This window comes from Glycine soja, chromosome 4, assembly GCF_004193775.1.
Source record: "Glycine soja cultivar W05 chromosome 4, ASM419377v2, whole genome shotgun sequence".
Lineage (NCBI taxonomy): Eukaryota > Viridiplantae > Streptophyta > Magnoliopsida > Fabales > Fabaceae > Glycine > Glycine soja.
In genome coordinates, this window is record NC_041005.1 from 29,033,495 (window position 1) to 29,060,258 (window position 26,764).

General features: G+C 34.6%; 1 pseudogene; it reads left to right on the forward strand.

The window, feature by feature from the left end:
- Positions 1-1,679: 1,679 nt before the first annotated feature.
- LOC114410718 lies at positions 1,680-26,427 on the forward strand (annotated as a pseudogene).
- Positions 26,428-26,764: the final 337 nt, after the last annotated feature.

The window sequence follows — 26,764 nt, forward strand, 5'->3', positions numbered from 1 at the left end:
TTGCATACTGTAGGCGATTTAAAACTGTTCAAAGAGCATTTTGCAAGTTAGGCATGACAATAATTTTCCAAATAAGTTAGACAACTTAACATCCTTATATTGTAAACAATAAAAAAATATCATCCTTATTTTAAGTTTTTCAATTCATGTATTTAGAATACTTCACATTTATTTTCATATCATACTAACTATATTGTATATGTAGAATTGAATTGGTACTATTGATGATATACATGCACCTGCTTATATTTATGCTTCTAGACAAACTGTTTTTCACGAAAGAAAAATCAAGGTAACACAAAAATGTTTTGGTCATATGTGATTTTGATATGTTGTTATTCACATTTTTTTAATTCTGGCTGGTAAGGGACAACAAATGATGCAAGAGTGTTTTTACATGCTATAACTCCTTAAAATAAATTTCCAAAACCCCATGGAGGTATTTTTTTTAATATTAATTTTCTTCCTTTAACCTTTGAGTTATTGAATAAGTGCATTGTTTATTTTATAAATCAATTTTATCTAGCTTACTCTAAATTTCAAAATATTTTATAAATCATTTTTTAATATCATTGGCTTGTTTTTTGTGATGGAGGACGGCCACGAGGTAAACAAGTGTTATTCGATCATAAACTTTTTTCATTGAAGGATGACATTGAAAGATGTTTTGGAAAATTAAAAGTAAGGTTTCCAAGTTTGAAGCAGATGCCAAATTATCTTGTTAGAAAACAAAGAGTAATTCCTATTGCTTTTGAACTTTACATACTTTTTATAATAATGAGCATAGAAAAGATACACTTTTTTTTTGTCATTATACCTGAGAAGAGTTAGTTATGGATGAACAAGATTTAAGGATAGACCAAGAAGGTATTAATATGGATGCTAATCAAGATGTCAAAATGACACATGTTTGAAAAAAAAAAACTATTTCAAAACGTGAGAAAATTACCATAGGTCATGAAAGTAGTGTTGTTATTGTTATTTTTTAAAAAACAAGTGGTACTAAGCTTAAGATGCAATGTTATTTGAAAACTGAAATGTAAAATAGGAAATATGTTTTGAAAGCAAAAGCCCTTAGTTATTTTTACTTTGTTTCTCAGAGCTTAAATATATTTTGAATTTCTCAAATTAAACTTCTAAAATTTGTTATAGAACCCTCTGAGTATCTTTTAAAATTAGAAGCAGAAGCTGTAATGCTTGGCCAGGTAAAACTAGCATGCTAATTTGTTATAGAACCCTCTGAGTTACTTTTAAAATTAGAGAATGAAATTAATTTATTCTCTGAGTATCTCTGAAAAATTCCAATTCTCTCCTTTCTTTTAACAGTATGCATATTGTTTGTAATAATGTATAGACCTCTGTGGTTTTGACCATTGGAGAAGTTATTGTAAGAAATATTTATTTATCTCATATTTTTGCAGCCCATGAGCATGGTCCTACCGGGTGTCGTTGGGTTCAAATTATTAGGCAAACTACGAGATGGTGTCATAGCTACTGACTTGGTGTTGACAGTACACAAATGATAAGAAAGCATGGGGTTGTTGGCAAGTTTGTAGAGTTTTATGGTAAATACTAATTTATGCAAATGATGCAATCATATCTTGTAGCTTCATCTGTCATTCTGTCTAGCTGATTAATCTTTACCTGGATAATTGCTTTTTACCAATGCAGGGGAAGGCATGAATGAACTGTCTTTGGCAGATCATGCCACCATAGCAAACATGTCTCCTGAGTATGGTGTAACCATGGGCTTCTTTGATGTGGATCGTGTCACTTTGCAATATTTGAGACTAACAGGCAGAAGTGATGAGATTGTAAGTAAACACCTATGTCATTGTATTTTAGTGTGTCTATATGTGCTGACATGTATTTCTTACAGGTTTCTAAGATAGAATCCTACTTACGAGCAAATAAGATGTTTGTGGATTACAGCGAGGTATGCTATGCATGTATTGTTTTTGGATAGTACTGGAAGGACCTGGTCTGACTGGGATTTTGCTTTTGTACAACCCCAAGTGGAGACAGTGTACTCATCATATTTTGAACTCAATCTTGAGGATGTAGAACCCTGTGTCTCAGGTCCAAAAAGGTAATGAGTTCTTGCGTTTATGCCACTTAAAAGTAAAAGTAAACTTTTCTCCCATTCCTTATATTTGGCATTTGCTACACATGCCCTCTCTTATAAAAAAATTGTTAGATTACCATTAACTCCTAATTGCTATAAGATCTTACAAATTTGTTGAAAATGTCATTCTTACCATTATTTAGTGTGTATTCTAACAAAAAAAGGAGGAGGGGACACATAATTGATGCTTAAATTTGACTGCATTTGTAAGGTACTCAGTTAGCAATTATGTGATGTCTAACAACATTGTGGAGTGTAGAAGCAATGTCTTCCAAGATTATTTTGATGATGCCAAAGAATCAAGAGTCAATAAAGTTTCTAGAATCAAGATCAAGATTCAAGATTCAAGAATCAAGACTCAAGATTCAAGAATCAAGAGAAGACTTAATCAAGATAAGTATTAAAAGAGGTTTTCAAAAACTATTGAATAGCACAATTTTGTTCAAAAGAATTTTTCAAAAATAAAAATTTTACCAAAGAGTTTTACTCTCTGGTAATCGATTACCAGAAAACAATAATCGATTACCAGTAGCGAACATTGTTTTCAAACTGATTTACAAAGCTGTAATCGATTACCATAATCATGTAATCGATTACCAATGTTTTAAAACATTAGATTTCAAATTTCAAGAGTCACAACTTGTGATAAAACATTTTCAAATCATTTCAAACTTGTGTAATCAATTACACAATACTTGTAATCGACTACCAGTGCTTCTAAACATTTTGATTTTCAAATTTAAACATGAAGAGTCACATCTGTTGATGTGTAATCGATTACACTATGATGGTAATCGGTTACGAGTGACTTACTTTGAAAAATAAATTACCAAAAGTCACAATTCTTAAAGTGACTAGTTTTCTGAAAATTTTTTAAGAGTCACAATTTTTAAGTGACCAGTTTTCAAAAAGAGTCACAACTTTTAAGTGACTAGTTTTCACAAAAGTCACAACTTTTGAAGTGACTAGTTTTGAAGAAATTGCCAAGAGTCACAACTTTTAACTTGAGTCATCAAATGACTATAAATATATGACCATGGCACAAATTTCAAAGAATGCATAACAAATTTTTTTTCTTTCATTTCTCTTCATCTTTCTAAAAGTTTTTGTTCAATACTTTCTCTTTCAAGAAAAGTTCATTGACCAAAAACTTGTGCTATTCTTCTTCTTCATTCCTTCTCTCTTGTCAAAAGATTCAAAGGACTAACCGCCTGAGAATTCTTTTGTTTCTTCCTTCTCCCTCTTGCCAAAAGATTCAAAAGACTAACTGCCTGAGAATTCTTTTGATTCTTCCTCTTCCCTTTAAACAAAACATTTCGAAGGACTAACCGCCTGAGATATCTTTTGTTTCCCCTTACAAAGATTCAAGGGACTAACCGCCTAAGAATTCTTTGTCTTAACACATTGGAGGGTACATCCTTTGTGGTACAAGTAGAGGGTACATCTACTTGGGTTGTTATACTGAGAACAAGAGAGGGTACATCTCTTGTGGATCAGTTTAAGTGGAGGGTACATCCCTTGTGGATCTTTGCTTGTAAAGGATTTTACAAGGTTATTGTAAACCTCAAGAATCGGTGGTTGCTTGGAGACTGGACGTAGGCACGGGTTATGGCCGAACCAGTATAAATCTTGTGTTTGTCTTCTTCTTCCCTACACTCTTTATCTTTCCGCTGTGCACTTTTTTTTTCTGCTTTACTTTTGTCTAAGTTATTGTTTTTGTTCTTTACTTTCTCATAACTTAGTAGTAAAGCCTAATTGAATCTAGTAACATTAAGAAGGATAAATTTTTAATTAGTCAAGACACGTTCATAATTAATTCAACCCCCTTTCTTAATTATTCCGTGGCCATTCGATCCAATATGGAGTGTCGTGTTTTTTTTATTATTTTATCTGTTCCATCTATAGTGTTGAAGTTTTTATATCTCCACTTTTCCAATATGAGTTTTCAAAAGGCGTTGCAGTCTTAGTAGCAGCTGTAACACCCTGATATATATATCTATATATTATTACTAATTATGTTTGATGTTTGATTATTTGTTGCGTTATTTTCATTCGTAATTATTTTTAAGGAGGTTAATTTAGTTAATAGAGGGGTGTGGATAGATAAGGATCTAGATTCTCAAAGAAGCCTCTTGAGAAAGCTTCTCAATGAAGCCACGAGGAAGCATCTGGAGGAAGCCTCTTAATGAAGCTTCTAGTGAAAGCTACATGAAGCTGCCTCGGTAAAAATGCTGCCCAGCCTTCGTTAACCGTTGGATCTTCTCGAAATTTGGTCTGCAACTTTACAAGACACTTGTCCATGATCTGACCATTGGGATCTTTGAGAAGATATCTGGAGTGTGCTCAAAGCTTCCGTTCCCGAGAGCATTTCTTATTTAAGCACTTCAGCCTTTGTTTTCGTGTAGCTTAGGAAAAACGTCATTCCTTCTTCTTTCTTTCTTCCAAAGCCATTTCTAAAGTTCCAAGCACTTTCTCCATCACCCACGGCCACCATTAGCCACCACAAACCATCATTGTTCTCCATTGAAAACCCACACTGAGAGGAACCCTTCAACCAAAGCGGAATCTTCCAACTTGGCTTGCGGTTTCGGTAGAGAAGGAAAACCCTAATCTGACCTTTCGTTTTCTTCGAGAGGCTTCTGTGGAATCGAAGAGCAAGGACAAAAAGGAATCTTCAAGTGACACGACGAGGAATCCACAGGGTAGCTCACGATAGGTAAGGGGAGTTTATTATAAAATTTACCGTTTTAACACCATAGTCAGGGTCAGGGAACCTAACTATGAGGATATCTGCCTGTCCCTGTTGCATGCTGATTTTTCTTCAAAGAAAATTATGTTTTAACTAATGGGATGCGATATATATATATATATATATATATATATATATATATATATATATGTATGTATGTATGTATGTATGTATTGTGACGAATGATATTGTTTTGGTTGTTTGAAATGTGTTGTTTGAAGACCGTGCTTGTGGAAATGATATTGTTGTGTTTGTTTGAATTGTTGTTGATGTTGCTATTGAGGATTTTAATTGATATGTGATGATAATGATAATTATGATGATATTGATTTGAGATGACGTTGTTAATAAAAACCATGTCAACATGAATTGTTATTATTGATCAATATGTGAATATGAAATGAGGTTGTTGTTGTTGTTGATAACGTCATTGAGATGAGATGATATTTATGTTGTGAATGACATGGAAATGGAATGTTGATTGATGTTGGAAATGCATTGGCATGTGCATGTTGTGTATGTTCATGGGAGGCACTGTGCACTGACCTTGCAGGGTCTTTGGCACTAGCTTTTGGCCACGATCATACGTCGTATGGAGTGTATGTCATGGGGGGGTAGAGTGCACTGACCTTTTCGGGTGGCCCAGACGTGGGTAACTAGCGTGGTTAGAGAATCTAAGCATTTCTGAGGGGATGCTTAGGCGCTTTAATTGGTCCATGGTCTTTGGCACTTACTTTTGGTCGTGATCATAGCTCATACGACACAGGAAATAGAGTAACTGTGGCCAAGTGTACTTTGTACTAGGGGGCTTGTCACTTGGTAGGGAACACCTTTGGGCTCCCAGGCTGATCACCTATGGGAGGGGGGCTGTTAAATGCACAACCAGGTGGTCTCGACAAACTCAGCACAGTTCCCTAAGTGAGAGTGTCGTGTGGACACACTTAGGCTATTTCCTGAGATTTGGTTGTTGTTGGTACGTACCACATTGCATCTGAGTGTTGAGTCAGGTGCATGCATCATTCTGTGCAGTCTTGATTGGGTCCATGAATGGATGATGAGTAATTGTTGGATGTGAATGATGAATATTTGTTGGATATGAGTGTTGAATAATGATTGTTGCGTATGCTTATCATGTTTGCCTATGTTCCTTGCTAATTGTGGTTATTTGGAATTGGTATTGGTTCTTTTATAATAAACTCACCCTTGCAATTTTGTATCGTGTGGTTGATACCTGTGATGATCACGAACCTTGTTCGTGGGAGCAGAATGACAGTGGCAGGGTGTAGGGAGTAAGATTCTGGTGAGGAGCCGTCGAGCCAACGTGATGACGTTGGCGTTATTTTGGGAGAGAGTTGTGTTTTGTAATCAACTCCTCCGTAGTTGGTTTTTAAGTTTTATTTTGTTGAGTTAAAGATGTAAAATTGGAATTTTAATTATATATATGAACATATTTAATTTTTGTTATGTGTATGACATGTACCAAATTATTGTTTCTATGTAATTATGTATATTCACTTAAGTAATGGCGTGTTGTTGGATGAATTTATGTTGTAACAAAATCACTTCTATTTTCATAAGCAAAAATTAAGGGAGTTCTTTTTATAAAAAAAATGAAATTATTGAATATTAGAGTGTGGATACCGTAGCGACGAGGTGGGTCGTTGGAGCAGCATCTATGTGTGTGTGCACGCACGTGCCTGCATGTGGTTGGGGTGGGAGGTCCACCATGAAATCACCCTTCAAATGTACTAATCCAAGGCTAGAAGGGTACAATAGTGACTAGTTTTAGCATCTTAATAATTCAGATGAGGAGCACCTCTAGCACCTTACTGATATATTTATATAAAAGAAGAAACTAAAAGAGGCCAGCCATTTAACTTTTGTGATTCTAAAGGTCGTAAAATAGTCAAAAAATAAAAATATATGTATGTTATATTTCATTTGAATATTTTATTTTTATAATGAGTGAGCTGCTTATTCAATAAATTCATGTGGAAATTAATACAAAATAGTCATGTATTTTACTTTTTTATTTTTTAATTTAATAGCTATCTTATGAGAAGTGTGCATGTTTTGGTCCCTTACTTCATGGGTGTTAAAAAAAACATTTAGCACCTCAAGGATGTCCTTCACCTTTGATTACCTAGGGTGGAAATTTAAATTTACATTCATGCAGATCTGTGACCAGGAACTTGAATTGTGCGATTGACTATATACTTATACTAGTGATATGCCTTTAGTATTTTGTGGCTTGTGCCATATGACAGCCTTGGTCATTTTTGTGGTTCAAATTGTATAATATTGTTACAGGGTTTTGTTGTACCAAAAGAATCTCATAATAAGGTTGCAGCGTTCACATTCCAAGGGACACCAGCACATCTTAGGCACGGTGATGTTGTTATCACTAGTTGTACAAATACTTCAAATCCTAGCGTAATGCTTGTAGCTGCATTGGTTGCAAAGAAAGCATGTGAATAGGGATTGCAGGTCAGTAGATGGCTTTGCATTTTGTACCTTCATCATTATAACTTTATGGTTTTACTCAATTATGATATGCTTGCACAAATTATATGCATAAATCCAACAAGAAGGTTTGCCCCTTGCTATGCTCCAGTGCCATAATTGGCCTATGTGATATAGTGTTGACAAGCATAATCTGGGTTTTACATTTGGTGTCTGATTGCATTTATATCTATATAACATTATTGTCTTGGCTAATGTAGCACCTCATACAACTTTGTATTCTTGTTGGTTTCCCATTTATGAATAATGTTGAAGTTACACTAGCAATTGTTTTTAGGCTTCTTGTTGTTTTTACAGTCCAGTAGTTAGATACATATTTGATAAAATACATGATGAGATTTATTTTTTCCCCTTTGCCCAATGTTTTTTGTTGCTAATTGTTTGTAATTGTTTCACAATTTGATATTGAATATTAGGTGAAGCCATGGATTAAAACAAGCCTTGCCCCAGGTTCTGGTGTTGTAACTAAGTATTTGCAGAGGAGGTATTCTTTAGAATATAGTCAAGTGTTTAAATCCATAACATGGTGGAATTCATATTTATGTTGCTAAATTGTCTTCATTCCTGAATTGCTCCTGGCGCTTTCAGTGGCTTGCAGAAGTATTTGAATGAGCTAGGGTTTAATATAGTTGGGTAAGGATGCACCACGTGCGTTGGAAATTCAGGGGATATTAATGAAGTTGTTGCATCTGCAATTTCCGAAAATGGTACATTTCCTTTGGTAAATGGTATTTTTTCTTAGTACTCACTTGTGAATCTCCGAGGTTACCTAAGCATTAGTTTTCTGAATATTGCAGATATAATAGTTGCAGTTGTACTGTCTGGAAATAGGAACTTTGAGGGTCGAGTTCACCCATTAACAAGAGCTAATTATCTTACTTCTCTTCCTTTTGTTGTTGCCTATGCCCTTGTTGGCACAATATGTGATTTGTAAATTGTTTTCAATTTTCTAGTATGCATTTCAAAACTTGTTGTCACCTTCTAATTTGGACACTCTATTCTGTAGTTGGACATTGACTTTGACACTGAACCCATTGGGACAATTTTTACCTTCAGTTGTTGCATTGTACATACTCCTTCACAACTCTAATTCATTCTGGAACTTTCCTATGGGCAAAGGACAAACCAACAAGACCAACATTTAAACTTGTGTTAAAAGATTCCCAAAAGACCATTTTTAGCATTAGTTGTTGCATGCACTATTTACTAACTATTTGTTTTGTCTCAGTTGACTTATATGTTTTGGGTTTTGGGTTATAAACTTAACAAGGCTTATATGTTTTTTAGTACTCCTTATTTATGATTCTTCAACAGTTATAGTTGAATCACCAGTTTCTAAAATAAGGTATTTGTGAATATGGAACTGGCCAGTTTACTTACCAATAGTGAATTAAAAATCTTAGATATTCAATGTCTTTGTTTTTCCTCCTCATTGTTCTACGTAGCTCTTTTTGATCTTTTGATGGTTTTGTCCACAGGCTGAAGAGTATTGCATATGTCTTTGGTGAAAGAATGTCCCAGCCAAAGTGTATGTTGGCATGCGTTACTGGCATCCATTAAATGTCTTGCATAAATTCACCCAAGACATCAGTTGGATTAAATTTATTTTAAAAGCATATTTTTCAATTTGTTAATGTTAGATTCGAGGTTCTTTTCTCTGTCATTTATTGCACGTTTCTTTACAAATAATTGCTAACCATTTTTTTGGATCAATTTTAATGTTTCCATTTTATATTTCTTGTAGTCATAAACATATACGATTTAAATTTATCCATTATTTTTTATTTGCAGAGCTCTAGGAAATCTTTAGTGTTAGAGAGTGTTATCGGGAAGGACTTTTTACCTCGTGCCTCTGGTAATTGAGTCTGTTATAATATATGTACTTAGACTTATGATTATTTCTCTTGCTCTCTCCCTTTAATGAGTTTCTATATGATTGAACCACTGTTTTATGTAGGGATTGTTACTCGGCGTCCTCTTGTTTTGCAGCTTCATAAGATTGATGAAGGGAGAGAATACGTTGAATTTATGCACCTTCCAAGGAAGAAATTTATTGATTTTGGTATTTTGTTACATAAAACATTTTCGCATACATATGGTTTAATGTATATTACACTTAACATCAGTGTGTGGACGCAATTAGCAAGTAACTTATCTTAATATCTTAAAAGTAAATGCAGCTTATGATCATTTCCAGAAGCGAGTGTTAATTATTGTTCTCTTTCATGGGGAGGGGGCAGGTTATCAAATATTCAAATGTTGCATTTGATGACTTTTGCATTAACTAGTTTTCTTATTTTATGTTGTTATGTTTTGATGTTTATGTTTCTGTTTTGTAGTTACTAATTTTGTCTTGTTCTATAGCTGTTGTTAGGTAGGAGATTGCTGATGAGACTAATAGAGAAATAAGTCGCAATAAGGGTATTTCATCTGTACCCATCCATCTGAGTATCTACTCCCCTCATGGTGAGATATAAATATTAGCAATAAAATATTATTTTATTTATTATCAAGGTTGTGAGAACGAAGAACATCCATAATTCAATTATTTTTAAGTTTAAACTAATCAGTTGATTGTCTGTTTCCTATTACCATCTTGTTGGTTGTTGTTGCTATATTTTTATCAATGATTATTTACTTGCAGAATACAAACCATACAATGACAATTATGTTGTACTTTAGCACTTCATTAATGTGCATCATTTTTATGTTTGCTTTGTTTTGGTCCTAAACCCAAAGTATTGGGCAATTTGGTTTTCTTATCAAATAACTTAAGTATTGATGGTGCAACTACTAACTAGTAACTACCACTCTTTTTTAAATCTGGAGTTGAATAACAACTACTATCTTTTACTTCACAGTCTCAGCCTGTCTCATATGAGTTACTTTTCAAATTGTCAATATTATGAGAGCATAAACTTATTTTACTTGCCTTGGCTACATACAACTTGTTTGTGCTCTTGTCTCGTTACTCTTTTTTTTTTTAATTCAATATTATTATTTAGGAACCCATTTCATGCATTGAATTTGTTGACTTTGCAGTTGTCAATGTGACTCTTGTTGATCTTCCAGGGATTACTAAAGTAGCTGTTGGTGAGTTTCTAATATTGATTTTTTGCATGTCAACCAAAGTTAAAATTAAATTTCCGAGCACTATTACATTATAAATCTGGAGTGTAATATGATAATGTTGTTCGGGATATTGCAGATGGTCAACCAGATACCATTATGCAAGACATTGAAAATATGGTTTGGGCCTTTATTGAGAAGGTAATTATTTTTGTATACAATAAAATGATGAATTTGTGTGTGCCAGTAACTCATGCGTTAAAGGCACCCATTCTTCTCAGATTTGTGACTTTGTCAGTAAAGCCTGCAAACCAATTATCAACTACAACAGCTTAAAGTCCAAACTGAAGGTACAAAACCAGGGAGAGGGAAAGATTTAGAGAAATCTTTTGGGACATTCTGCAAAATACTTTTGTTACAACATGTAAACAATATTACAAGTATTCAACATTGTCTCATCATTACACATGTTAGACAACAGCTAGTCTAAAAACAACTGAAAATTAATGATAACTTTTTGCATGTCTTATGATTTTCTGCCTGTTTACTTTGTGTTTGCGTTTCTGTTAAAATTAATGAAGTTTGGCTTGGGCTTTTTCTTAAATTACCATTAAATATTAAGCTTATCAAGTGATTATGGGAAATTTTAATTCTTCACATGCATTTATATCCAATAGCAAATATTATATTAAAAACAATTAATTAAAAGCACAATTAACAAAGGACCATCTTAGAAAGATACCCTTCTAAGACGGTCCTTAACACCCTTCTAAGACGGTCCTTTGCTAGAAAGATGCATATTTTTTAAGATGAGTTTGTTGTAACTGTCGTTGAAAGTGTTAACTTTCAATGACGTTGGTTTCAAAGATAGATATAAACTGTCGTTGTATGTAGTTAATAACCGACGTTGTATGTCATATTTCCAGTAGTGAAACTGATGCAATCTTCCCTAGGAAGCGACCAATCACTAGAGCCATGAGCCGGAGGCTCCATGAGGATTGGGCTAGAGCTGTTGAAGAAGGCCTTAGGGTTCTCATGAACCTCAGGGTAGATTTCTGAGCCCATGGGCCAAGGTTAGGTCAAATTATCTTTGTACATATTAGATTAGGATGTCATTATATTTGGTCCTTGTATTTAGGGCTCCATAATGTAGGTAGAGTACCCTAGAATATAGGATTTTTTAGCCCTTGTATTTTAGGGCACCTAGACTAGTTTTTGTATTAGGGGTAGTTTTGCAATTTCACATGCACTAAGTGAATATTTGATGTGTGTGTTGGAAAATAAATTTAATTGAATTGGGAGAAGCCCAATCCAATTAAATTTTAGAGGGGGAGGTGAGTATTTGCTTGCTACACCACATTGCCACATCATATAGTCATACTTTGTGCATGTCTTTCATGCTTTACATGCCTCATGACACATAAGCACACTTAGTGGAGAATCTTGGACTTGATCTTGGATTAGTGGGCTGAACCATAGCTAAAATTCACTAATCATAATTAGTGAAATTTTGGCTCCACAATTTGGCTCCACAAATTCAATTTCAAATTCAAGTGAAATTTGAATTGAAAATTCAAATTTCCTTCCAATTTTGTATGACAATTAGGCTATAAATAGAGGTCATGTGTGTGCATTTTTTGGAACTTTGATCATTTGAAAATTAAACTTCAGATTTCTAAGCTCTTTTAGAGCACAAAATATCGTGCTCTTCTCTTCCTCTCCCTTCATTCATCTCCTTCTTCCTCCAAGCTCTTATCCATGGCCTCCTATGGTGATGAGCTTCTTCTAGACTCATCTTCTCCTTGAAGTGGTGTCTCTTCTCTCTCTTCCTTCTCCATCCCATTGCCATTCATCTTCCAAGAAGCGAAGGAATCCATTGATGAAGAAGATCCTAGGCCTACAAGCTCCAATGGAGCTTACACCATGTGGTATCAAGAGCATCTTCATCTAGGTGATGTTCTTTTGCTTCCTCTATCTTTTTGTTCGGTGAATTCTCTTTGATTCCTTGTTCTTCATCTTATTCTCCATGTATATCCTCCATTGTCTTGTGGTTTTGTGCTGTTTATGTAGAAGAAAGGCTTCATTGTGAATGCGATTCAAAGGTGTTTTGATAATAACAATGATGACAACAAAAGATGATGACAAAAGTGATGAACAAAAATCTCAAAGATCAAAGAACAACTCAAGTGAATCAAGAACAATTCAAGAGTTCAAGAATCAAGAAGAATTCAAGACTCAAGAAGAAAGCCTAGAATCAAGAATCAAGAATCAAGATTCAAGATTCAAGATCTCAAGAATCAAGATCAAGATTCAAGACTCAAGAAAAGACTCAATCAAGATAAGTATTAAAAAGTTTTTTCAAAACTTTGAATAGCACATGAGTTTTTGACAAAACCTTTACCAAAGATTTTTATGGTAATCGATTACCAGTAGCAAAATGAGTTTGAAAAAGTTTTCAAACTGAATTTACAATGTTCCAATTATTTTCAAAAAGCTGTAATCGATTACAATGTTTTGGTAATCGATTACCAGTGCCCTTGAACGTTGAAATTCAAATTCAAAGGTGAAGAGTCACATCCTTTCACTTAAAAGCTTTGTGTAATCGATTACACTAATTTGGTAATCAATTACCAGTGACTGTTTCTGAAAAAATCAAAAGATGTAACTCTTCAAAAGGTTTTTGACTTTTTCAAATTGGTTTTAAGGTTTTCTAAAAGTTGTAACTCTTCTAAATGGTCTTCTTGACCAGACACGAACAGTCTATAAAAGCAAGGCTTTGTTTTGCAATTTCAATCAATTAATTCATTCTTTCAATCTTGAATACTTTTCCAATCATTTCATTACAATCCTTTACAAGCCTTGAATCTCTTTGAATTTCTTCTTCTTCTTTGTACCAAAAGCTTTCTGAAGTTTTCTAGTTTTCCAAACCTTGAAAACTTGTGCTATTCATCTTTTCATTCCCTTCTCCCTTTGCCAAAAAGAATTCACCAAGGACTAACCGCCTGAATTCTTTTTGTGTCTCCCTTCTCCCTTGTCAAAGAATTCAAAACGACACAGTCTGAAAATTCTTTTGATTCTTCCAATTCCCTTATACAAAAGTGTTCAAAGGACTAACTGCCTGAGAATTTTTTTGTATCCCCATTCACAAAGTATCAAAGGTTTAACAACCTGAGATCTTTGTCTCAACACATTGGAGGGTACATCCTTTGTGGTACAAGTAGAGGGTACATCTACTTGGGTTTGACTGAGAACAAGAGAGGGTACATCTCTTGTGGATCAGTTCTAGTGGAGGGTACATCAACTAGGTTCAAAGAGAACAAGGGAGGGTACATCCCTTGTGGATCTTTGCTTGTAAAAGGATTTTTACAAGGTTGAATGAAATCTCAAGGACCGCAGGTCGCTTGGGGACTGGATGTAGGCACGAGTTGTTGCCGAACCAGTATAAAAACTCTTGTGTGTTTGTTTTCTTCTTCCCTACTCTTTTACTTTCCGCTGTGCATTTAATTTCCGCTTTTACTTTCTGTTAAGTTTCTCTTCTACTCCTCATTCTCTTAACAATTTAGTAAAAGCCTTAAAAGAGTAATTTTTTTAATTAGTAAAGGTTTAGGAATAATTAATTCAACCCCCCCTTCTTAATTATTCTGAGGCCACTCGATCCAACAGTTTAGAGTAGATTAAAAAAAATAAATCGATTAAATCTTAGATCTATACTTGTTCTTGAATTTCTATGGTTCAAATTTTGTAGATCTAGAATCATGTTTTTGTGTTGATTTTAGGTTCTATCATTTTTCATGCATAGATTTTTATGTTTTTTTTTCTAATCAATACGAATTTAATGTTAATTTCATGATGTGCCAATACCATGTACTTATTTATGAAGCTGCAAGATTCACCCATCTAAACTTGGAAGGGATTACGAAGTGTAGGATTGTTTATAATCATTCGAGGAAGACTACAAAAATTGGAAATGGATGGACGAATTTTGCACAATCACAAAATTTGCAAGTTTGAACTCAAATTATTCAGATGAAACTTCTAACTTTGTTTTATTTTGGATTTGTTTGTAATTAAAGTACATTACACTATACTATTGTAGAGAAACCAATGTCAATAAACAACAACATCTATTTATTATTGACAACATTGATTTTTCTGAATGTTGATGTTGGTGAGAAGAAAACATCGATTTTTAAAAAGTTGATGTTAACGTTGATACTTTAACATCCGTAGTTTCAACATCGGTTAGTAACCGATATTGAAAGTCCTTAATAACCGATGTAAAAAGCCTATTTTTTTAGTAATGAATGAAAGCTTTCGATAGCAATTAATGGTTAGGGATTTTGTGATGGACTATATGATAGTGCTCACTATAAGAATTATATATTGTCGTGGCTTGTCGTATCAGACCATATGATGTAGCTCCATGTTGAGCTTGTAGGCCTTCGATCTTCTTCATCAATGGAGTCCTTTCCTTCTTGAAGATGAACGGCAGTGGAATGGATAAGGAAGAAAGATGATCGAAGACGTCACTTCAAGGAGAAGATGAGTCAAGAAGAAGCTCCCCTCCATAGGAAGCCATGGATAAGAGCTTGAAGGTAGGAGAAGATGAGTGGAGGGAGAGAAGGAGCACGAAATTTTGTGCCTCAAATGAGGTCTGAAATTTGAAGTGTAATTCTCAAATGATCAAAGTTCAAAAAATGCACATACATGACCTCTATTTATAGCCTAAGTGTCACACAAAATTGGAAGGAAATTTGAATTTCTATTCAAATTTCACTTGAATTTGAAATTGAATTTGTGGAGCCAAATTTTGGAGCCAAAATTTCACTAATTATGATTAGTGAATTTTAGCTATGGTTCAACCCACTAATCCAAGATCAAGTCCAAGATTCTCTACTAAGTGTGCTTAGGTGTCATGAGGCATGTAAAGCATGAAAGACATGCACAAAGTGTGACTATATGATGTAGCAATGGGGTGTAGCAACCAAATGCTCACCTCCCCCTCAAAAATTTAATTGAATTGGACTTTTCCCAATTCAATTAAATTTATTTCTCAACACACACATCAAATATTCACGTAATACACGTGAAATTACAAAATTATCCTTAACATAAAAACTAGTCTAGGTGCCCTAAAATACAAGGGCTGAAAAATCCTACATTTCTAGGGTACCCTACCTACATTATGGAGCCCTAAATACAAGGTCCAAAAATAATGAAATCCTAATCTAATATGTACAAAGATAAGTGGGCTTATATTGAGCCCATACACCCAAAATTTACCCTAAGGCCCATGAGAATCCTAGGACCTTCTCCTACATCTCTGGCCCAATCTTCTTGGAGTCTTCTATCCAATGCCCTTGGGGGGTAGGATTGCATCATTCCCTCCCCCTTGAAAAGAATTTGACCTCAAATCCAGAGGTTCTTGAATCTCGGAGCTTCTTCCCTCAACACCTGTAAAAAGAATAATAACATATATATTAGTGGTGATTAGCATGTTGGAGTAGGGTAAGGTCTGAAAACCCCTTTCTTGGGCATCTTCCCATGAGGGAACATGATTCCTCACCAACTCAATGAGTGGTGCTATAAATATAGAAAAAATGGGACACACCTTTTGTAAAAGTTTGTTAAGTCATGGAAGCCCCAAATTTTCCTTATACTTGGTGGGGTGGGCCACTCAAGAATGACCTTTATTCTCTTAGGGTCCATGGGAACCCCTTGATCACCATTTAAAAAATTAAGGAAAATAATGCAATAAACATACCTTTTTCTGTATTTTAATGCTGATTATTCCTACCAAAAGGTACAACAAACCTAAGGTGTCCCATATGAGCAACTGAGTTTGTATTGAAACTAAAAATAAGAACAAAACTACCTAATGAGTCCCTATTTATGTGAATCATGAAGATGTTGGATGCATGGGTGATTTTACAAAAGAGGGTTTCTCTACTCAACACATTCATCATACCACCCATCATAGGGATTCGATGCCTCATAATACCTATTTTGGGCACCAACAAAGCACAAGGAGTTAAGCTCTTACGACCCAAACCCTCATCCAACAACTCCTTTACTTAAGGAATAACCTCAAGCTCAAGAGGTATGACAATGCTAAGGGATGTTTCCCTTGATAGGAGAAGGTAGAAAGATTGTTTAAGAAGGAGTGCTCTTTTGATATCACCTTTTGTTGCAAAATGATTTTGCTTCTTAACAATCTTCTTGGAGGAATCCTTTTCCTTTTTTCCTTCCCCTTGGCCTTTGAAGACAAGGCTTTACTATCCTTCTTTTTCTTTTGTTTTTCTAGTTTTTCTTCCTCACCCCTCTTATCTTTCATAGTTAGTTAATCTTTGGCCACTTGTGAAGGTGTTTGAGGATGCAACACAAATTTAGTGCCAAGATGGGTGAGGGTAATCTCATTAGTTAGGCCATTGTAAATGATCTTCCTATCAAATTGCCATGGCCTTCCTTAAAGAATATGCCCTGCCTCTATGTGAACTATATCACAATTAACTTCATCCTTATATGTCCAAATGGAGAAAGGTACCTTCACTTGTTGGTTAACTATCATTTCCCATTTCCCGTTGAGCCATTGAAGTTTCTAAGGTTTTGGGTGGGGAATGATAGTGAGGTTCAATTTGGAAACTAATCTTGTGCTACAATAATTGCAACAAGATCCACTATCCACAGTGAGAGAACAAGTTTTATCTAAAATTTTGCATCTTGTATGAAAGATGTTCTCTCTTTGGGTTTGAGATAGATCACAAGATTGACCTCTAAGGAGCCATCTAACCATTAGGAGGTCACCTTCTTCATGGGGATAGACTTCCTCACTAGACTCTTCACCCCTTACTTCATCTTCACTTCCACTAGAGGAAGGGGAAGAAGTAGTCTCCTCTTGACTACTATAAATGTCTTGAACCCTCATAATCATGGTTTTCTTTGTGGGGCATTGAGAGACAATGTGACCTCTCCCAAGACATTTAAAGCATTTAATGTTGCCAATCCTTTCTTGGGAACTAGTCTTAGTGGTGGATTTCTCTATGGTCTTACCCTTATTTTCCTTGGGTTTTGAAGGTGTAGCCCTCAAAATTCCTTGGGCTTGGTCTTGCCTTGGATAAGAGTGAAAGCCATAAGATTTTGAAGAAGTCTTTCTTTTAAGTTGTTGCTCCACTCTTATACAAAGTTGGACTAGCTCATCTAGGTCCCTATATGGAAGGAGTTCAACCTTGTCCCTCACTTCCATATTAAGCCCACTAAGGAACCTAGCTATGCTTGTTCTTTCCTCCTCCCTAATTCTAGCTCTTAAAAGGAGTAGTTCCATTTGTTGTCTATATTCTTCAATTCTCATACTCCCTTGTCTAAGCCTTTGGAACTTGTCCATAAGCTCCCTTTCATAGAATGAGGGAATGTGCCTTTTCCTAAGGGCACTCTTAAGATCATTCCAATACTCTACTAGAGGATACCCATGAATCCTTCGTTCCCTAACAAGGGAAGTCCACCAATAGAGGGCATACCCTTGAAAGCTAAGGGTAGCCAATGGAACTTTTCTCTCTTCGCTAATATGATGGCAAACAAAGAGTTGTTCAACCTTCATTTCCCCATCTAAGTAGGCCTCAACATTATCTTTTCCATGGAAATATGGGAGGCTAATGTTAACCTCTTAAGGCCTTTTATCCTTTTCTCTTCTTTGGGAATGATGTTTAGTATGTGAACTATGGCGCCCTCTATAATAGTCACTAAGTTCTTTACTTAAACTCTTGCAAGAGTCATGACTACTATAGGAGGCATGTTTTTCTCTTTTCATTTCTTTAATTATTTTTCTTCTTTCTTCTTCTCTTATTTGTTCTCGCTTATCTTGATTTATTTCTACCCTTTATTTTCCTTCTAGTTTTTCTTTCCGTAACTTGAGGGAACTAAACTCATTTAAGATTCTAGATAAAGGATCCTTATGACTAGTACCCTCACCATTAACACTAGATGAATGGTGACTCATGTTGGTTCCTAAGTTGTGGTTCTTTCTTGTTAGGGGTTTGTAAAAGGTAAAAGTTAGGGTTCAAAAGAACTCAAGATAAGCGTGATAAGCAAGAAGAAAGTATTATGTAATTACAAGATAAACTAGGTGTGACTAGTAAAGAAAATAAGCTATAAAAGTAAGCAAGAAATTAAAGTGCAAGAAATGTAAACTAGGCGGATCCTAGAAGTGTATGGATGACCACATTTAAGGTTCCCAATAGAATACTCACTATCCTAAGGGAAAATTGCCTAAAATTATTAACACAAATGGAAGTTTGGTAACCTATTAGAGGCTTCCAACACACTTCCAATGAAAGACCTTTTTGTTACAAAACTTGAAAGCAATGAAGGTAAGTAAACTGCCAATTACAAAATTACAAAACGGTCCTCAATTTTGGTGGTTATGCTCTCTTTGATGATTCACTCAATTTGGAGTGCTTCTTAGTCCAATAGCTTTTAAGGTGGTTGGCCCCTTTCTTCTTGACACAAATTCTTCAAGGGATGGCATCATTCCTCCTTTCCAATTCCCTATATGGCAACTCACAAATAAGGAAACAAAGAGACAAGCAATAACCAAAGACCAAAAAATGAAATGAAAGCAAAAACAATAGAGTTTTAACAAGACAAATTTTCAAGGATTATTCAACAATTAAAGCAATGAAAAGCACACAAAATCAAAGCTAGGACTCAAAGAAAAACCTAGAAGGGCTCTAGAGTAGAGTAAAAAAAACTATAAAAAAAAGACTCAAGAAACCTCTAGTTTTGGCACTTTTTTCCACATTTATTTTCAATTAAAATTTAATAACCAAGATTGGTATAAAATAGGAACCAATTATATAACAAATTTCGAGCCAAAACAACAAGCACACTTCCCTTTCACTTTTTTTTCCTGAACACTGATTTTCCTGCCAACTTGTGTAATTTTTTGTATTTTTTTATTTTATCCAAATCACTTGGTTCTTTTTTATAATTTTTTTCCAGATGTCTAGAAACGTCAATAAAAATTTCAGCTTAAAATTTGCAGTGACCAATTCCCATTAATTTTTACAAGTTTGTATGTTCAAGCTGCCAACACCAGTGATTTCAACCTAGAAATCAAGAGTAGTGTTTAAATTGCTTAAGTCTTGGATAATTACAATTTGTGTTTTCTTATGCTCAATTTTCTTGAATAACACAATTCAAGAGAGCTTAAGACTTATTTTGATTCACAAATCCAGCCACAACTCAGCACCACAACTCAATTTCTTCATAGGCATCATATAGGAAACTTAGAAAACAAAACAAAGTTCAACAACAAGACTACTCCTAGGAATTGATTTAGAACATGTTATGAACTAAATAACATGCATGAATTAGACTCAAAATTCAAAAGATAGTCTAAGAACGACAAGAATACATGAACAAATGTGTCTAGAATTCAATCAACAAAATCAAAATTCAACACAAACTTAGAACATAATGTAACAATTATTATGACTACATGACTCAAAGATAACATGGATAAAATGATTTACATAGATTTTTGTGTTTTTTTTTATAATTAATATTTTGGAAGAAAATTTAGATCTAAAGGTTCAACACAAGAAGATTATGACTGAAAAATGATAGAACCTAAAATCAACACAAAAACATGATTCAAGTGTAGATCTATAAAATTTGAACCATAGAAATGCAAGAACAAGTGTAGATCTAAGATTTAATCGGTTTAGTTTTTTGAATCTACTCTAAATAGAACCAAACCACAAGACAATGGAGGATATACATGGAGAGTAATACAAATAACAAGGAATTAAAGTAAATTCATTGAACAAAAAGATAGAGGAAACAAAAGAACATCATCTAGACGAAGATGCTCTTGGTACCACATGATGTAACTCCATGTGGAGCTTGTAGGCCTTGAATCTTCTTAATCAATAGATTCATTTGCTTCTTGAAGATGAATGGCAGTGGAATGGATCATGAAGAAAGATGATCGGAGATGCCACTTCAAGAGAAGATGAGTCAAGAAGAAGCTCACCACCATAGGAAGCCATGGATAAGAGCTTGAAGGTAGGAGAAGATGAGTGAAGGGAGAAAAGGAGCATGAAATTTTATGCCTCAAATGAGGTCTGAACTTTGAAGTGTAATTCTCAAATGATCAAAGTTCAAAAAATACACACACACGACCTCTATTTGTAGCCTAAGTGTCACACAAAATTGGAGGGAAATTTGAATTTCTATTCAAATTTCACTTGAATTTGAAATTGAATTTGTGGAGCCAAAATTTCACTAATTATGATTAGTGAATTTTAGCTATGGTTCAGCCCACTAATCAAAGATCAAGTCCAAGATTCTCCACTAAGTGTGCTTAGGTGTCATGAGGCATGTAAAGCATGAAGGACATGCACAAAGTGTGACTATATGATGTGGCAATGGGGTGTAACAAGAAATTCTTCACCTCCCCTTCTAAAATTTAATTGGATTGGGCTTTAAATTTTTTTCCCGACACACACATCAAATATTCACTTAATGCATATGAAATTACAAAACTACCCCTAATACAAAAACTAGTATAGGTGTCCTAAAATACAAGGGTTGAAAAATCCTACATTTCTAGGGTACCCTACCTACATTATGGAGCCCTAAATACGAGGCCCAAAAATAATGAAATCCTAATCTAATATGTACAAAGATAAGTGGGCTTATATTGAGCCCATAGGCCCAAAATCTACCCTAAGGTCTTCTCTTGCATCTCTGGCCCAATCTTCTTGGAGTCTTCTATCCAATGTCCTTGGGGGGTAGGATTGCATCACCACACATGATTAAAATATTCTTATTTATATTGAAGGAGGTTTACAAAATAAGGAAATAAAATAATGAGTAATAATTGAAATGATCTCATACTAAACTATTGTAATTAAAACATCAAATCATATCTTTAACACTCTCCCTCAAGTTGGACCATATATGTTATATGAACAAAGCTTGCTACATATATGGAAAACCCAACAAAAAAGGAAGACAATTCGAGTCATGTGGTTGCATCAAGTAAACCTCGGTGACAACCAATAAAGGCCCATAGTGGCTTTGAGTATTGTTCACTAGTGAATAAAGTATGCCCTTAGGCGAAAGGAGGTGATTCTAGTGTAATGCATTATGCATCATGTGCATGTACTTCTCTTGCCAAAAAAGAACCCTGCATGGGGTCGCTGCAGCGGTGTGTTGAGTTGGTTGTGCACATGTACTATGAAGTTGGCGGCATTGGGTTCCCTAGAGAGAGACACTTCTAATCAAAGGGTCACACCAATGAGATGGTAGTGTGGTAGTAGTGTAAGTGCGATTACATCTTTGTGTTACTCTTCACACAAAAGGAACACTACAACAAAAAAGGGAAACAAGTGAAAGAAGATTGTCAAAAATGGTGTGGTGAGTAAAAAGGTTCACTAGATGTGAAAATAGGTTGCCAAAAGTAGCATGACAAGCAAAAAGAGGTCCACCAAGGACCGTTACGATCCCCAGAGAAGCACAATTTTTGTTATTCCCTCAACCTTTCCCTAATACCATGTAAGAATTATTTACTATTGTGTGCTTTTGTATTAAACCACACAAAATATTCTTATTTATATGAAGGAGGTTTACAAAATAAGAAAATAAAATAATGAGTAAATGGAAATAATCTCACACTAAACTGTTGTAATTAAAACATATCAAATCAAATGTTTGACACTCACAATTGTGTTAGCCTTGAGTTCAACAAAGAATTGTTGTTGCTCCTTGTGCACCATCCAATATTTTTAAAGGAGGGTCATAAGCTCTAGTGTGAACCCCAATGAAAGTTGGTGTTGCACTAGATCGATAGGAGTAATAGAGGCCTACACACAACATCAAGGGTGTTCAAGCAATGACAAGGGTGGTAGTGCAACCACAAAATATCGAGAACTTGTTGATTCACAAAGATGACGCCAATGTTTGGTAGGAATTTGTGACTTGGGATTAGCTATGGTGGCCAGGTGTTCCAATCATAAAGCTAAATTTTTTTAATGACAACATACATGTAGCAGTGGTGGATCTAGAAATTTTATTTAGTGAGCACAAGAAAATAGTCTATAAGAAAATGGTTTAACTTTTTTGCCTCTAACTTGCATGGTTCAATTTAGTACTCTAATCATTTGCATGTTCAATTAGGTAATTTTTTTTTGAATAATTCAATTAGGTATTTTATTTTTAAAATGTTCAATTAGGTACTTCATTTTTTAAAATGGGTTTAATTTGGTTAAAACCAACTTAGGTTCTACTTATTAAATTTTTTAGAGCAAATGAAAGAATAATGAGACTAAATTGAATCCATTTTATAAAATAAAAGATCTAATTGAACCTTTTAAAAGTAAAGGATCATATTGAACAATTTTTAGAAAACTACAGGACCTAATTAATCCAAGGAATAACAATAAGTGGTGACAATTTTTTTTCCTTTTCTCTATCTGTTTTGGATTGTGTCAAGATATATTTTGGTATCATTGACTTACTAAGTATTTAGTACTAGAGATGCAAGAATGATAAAAATTAAAATAATAAAGTGGTAAAATTAATATCAGCATATTTTTTATCTTGTAATTTTCTTTATTCATTTTTAAAAATATATATTATGAGGGTTAGACTTAATTTTTATGGGGAAAAAATTCTTAAATATATTTTTAAAAAACTATGGTGGGACAATTGTCCCCACAACTCATGACGCGCGCATCCACTATTGCATGGCAGTGAGAAAACTCTGGTGATGGCCACCAACAGGGACTTTAATGCCTGAGTTAGTAAGAGTATGAGAGAGGTTAGTGATCGAGAGATATCATACCTAGTTATTGAGTTTGAGTTTATATAGTTATAATTTTTCACAGGAAAAGTTGTTAAACAGTTAGAGTTGCATGTGGCTAACATGGTGGACTGTTAGACTCACATGGATTGTGTACCATTAAAGTCGTGAATCGACTATGCACGTTAGGGCTACATGTTGGTTTAATATCGCCTTGTGGACTTGGTGTGCGAAGTTGTTATGGTAGTGAACTTGATATGTAACACCCAACGAGGGTATTAGCTTAACATTTGTATAGATTTTACATAATCATGAAAGTTCTTCACACCAACAACATCAAATTACATGGATTTAAAACATAAACCAAAACATCACACCTATTGGAATAAAAACGTTTTACATTCAATCCCATACAGGTATGGTGAAAATAGGTCACCCTACTTGACATGAACCTATGGGCTTGCTCACATCAAGTCTAGATCAAGCAAGACTTTTTCAAAAGATAAAATTAGACCAAGACTTTTATTAAATCCTATTAATTAAAAAGGTCAAACTTTAGGCTATTCAAAAGCCTTTTAGGTCTAACAAACCCTCCCATTTAAAAATACCAATAAATATTCATTGTTAGTTGTTGAAAAATCTTATTACAAAAAATACTTTTAAATAAGTTATCAGGACACTACTACAAAAATTACTTTTTATGACACTAATTTTACGTCGGTTGATCGAACATCGTCTTAGAAAAAAAACACGATGGCATTTCTGTAAATAAATGCAACAACTTTACGACAATTTTGCAAAAACCGTCTTAGAAGGCTGCTTACAAAACCATCTTAGAATATTTTTCACTTTTAACTATTTTATTTCTCCCCACTCTAATGTAGCTCCATGTGGAGCTTGTAGGCCTTGGATCTTCTTCATCAATGGAGTCTTTTGCCTCTTGAAGATCGACAGCAGAATGGAGAAGGAAGAAAGATGATCGGAGACGCCACTTCAAGGAGAAGATGAGTCAAGAAGAAGCTCACCACCATAGGAAGCCATGGATAAGAGCTTGAAGGTAGGAGAAGATGAGTTAAGGGAGAGAAGGAGCATGAAATTTTATGCCTCAAATGAGGTCTGAACTTCGAAGTGTAATTCTCAAATGATCAAAGTTAAAAAAATACACACACATGACCTCTATTTATAGCCTAAGTGTAACACAAAATTGGAGGGAAATTTGAATTTCTATTCAAATTTCACTTGAATATGAAATTGAATTTGTGGAGACAAATTTTGGAGCCAAAATTTCACTAATTATGATTTGTGAATTTTAGCTATGGTTCAGTCCACTAATCCAAGATCAAGTCCAAGATTCTCCACTAAGTGTGTTTAGGTGTCATGAGGCATGTAAAGCATGAAAGACATGCACAAAGTGTGACTATATAATGTGGCAATGGGGTGTAGTAAGAAAATGCTCACCTCCCCCTCTAAAATTTAATTGAATTGGGCTTCTCCCAATTCAATTAAATTTATTTCTCAACACACACATCAAATATTCACGTAATGCACATGAAATTACAAAACTAACCTTAATACAAAAATTAGTCTAGGTGCCCTGAAATACAAGGGTTTAAATATCCTACATTTCTAGGGTACCCTTCCTACTTTATGGAGCCCTAAATAAAAGGTCCAAAAATAATGAAATCCTAGGCTCATACTGAGCCCATAGGCCCAAAATCTACCCTAGGGCCTTCTCCTGCATCTCTGGCCCAATCTTCTTGTAGTCTTCTATCCAATGTCCTTGGGGGGGGGGGGGTAGGATTTCATCACACTCTCTCGCACTCTCACTCTTTGAGTTGTCTCTCTTCGAATCCCATCTCTAGGGTTCATCGTGATCTTGCGGCATCGCGAGAGGGACCAAGGCCACCTCTCCGTCAACGCCCTCCACAAGGTTGCCGTTAAGGCTGTTGACATTCTCACCGCCATGGATATCCCTGTCAATTAATAACACCCACCTCTTTCTCTTTCTCTCTCTCTATTTGTCACCATAATATGTTCCATTCATCTTCTCTGGTTTCGATTCCAATTCGCTTGGGGTAAGAATTCGATACAGTAATTTTGTGGTTGTGTAGAGGAATTTCGGGGCATCTGGTCTCTTTCTCTCTCTTTATTGTCTTTAATAAGTGTTTCTAATCTCATCGAGTTAGGGTTTAATGTGTTTGGCCGATGGGTTTAGTAGTGAGTCAGTGACACTTATCTCATTTGAACCAAAAATTAAAAATCTGGGTAATAGAGGCGATGGCCCTTAATCTTTTTTCATGTAATACCTTTTTAACTCTTCATGTTTTACTGTGCATGCAAATCTGTGAGAATATTCCCCAATATCTTGACTCTAATGCACCAGGGTTAGCATATTGTTTCGGGTAACATCAACATTTTCTTTTTATAATTGTTTTCTTCCATTTCTTGTAAATGTATCCTCGACTGTTTATTTTTCCTTTTATTTTATTTTTGTTTCAGTTTTTAGAATCTCCTCATGCTTCATTGAGAAAGCTATTACTAGGTTTTGTAAATCAATACATTATGTTAATGTCTTCTACAAGTGTATCATGAGACTCTAATTCTATCATCTCAATTCTTTGGTTATTAAAGTATGAAGTTGGGAATTGATAGTAATAGTCTCAATGGTTTTGTATTGGCCTTATACGTATCCATGGATCAATATCTTCAAGGTATGTATATTCTCGCTAATGACCTTGCTGCTAAAGTACAAAAGTTGGTGAGTTCTTAATGCATTTTGTGCATGTATTTGATGTATAACTCAAAGTCTCAAATGAAATGTTTCCCAATGTTGGTTTATTGCAGAATTATTTAATGTTTCTTTTCCAAACCAACCTTATTCTTGCTAGTTTGAATTGCTAGTAGTTGAAGGATTTGGTCTTTTGACCCTGTCCTCTACTCGATGTGTATTCTATCTTTTAATTTTTGATATTTCACAAGGAATTTGATTAACTGCTTTTTGCTCAAATGAGTTATTACTATTTCTTATTAATGCAGGAATCAATTGAAACCATCCTAGTTGCTATTGATGACCAAGTTTGTGAAGCATTTGTTCAACTAATTGAAGTCCTACCCATCTTTCTTGGAGATGCGCTTGTTTTGGTTCATTGGAGTTTTTAAAGTTAATTGAATATGCTTATTGTTTTTGGAATGTTGCACTTTGAGGTGGTTGATCTATTTTATTCTTTGTCACAATATATCTCCGTGTTTAATTATTTTGAGTAAGTAAAATTCATTCAGAAACAGTAAAATCAGAATATCTTGCATTTTATTATATCAATATGCATTTCTAATTTTCCAACTACTTATATCAGTAAGCACCAAATCTCTTACTGATGTGCTTTCTTAAAAATTGTTATTTCTATATGCTCTTTCTTATCTATTGTAATTGTTAACTCACTGCAACCACATTTATGAAATGTGATTGAATACACGTTACAAGTCAACAAGGATACAA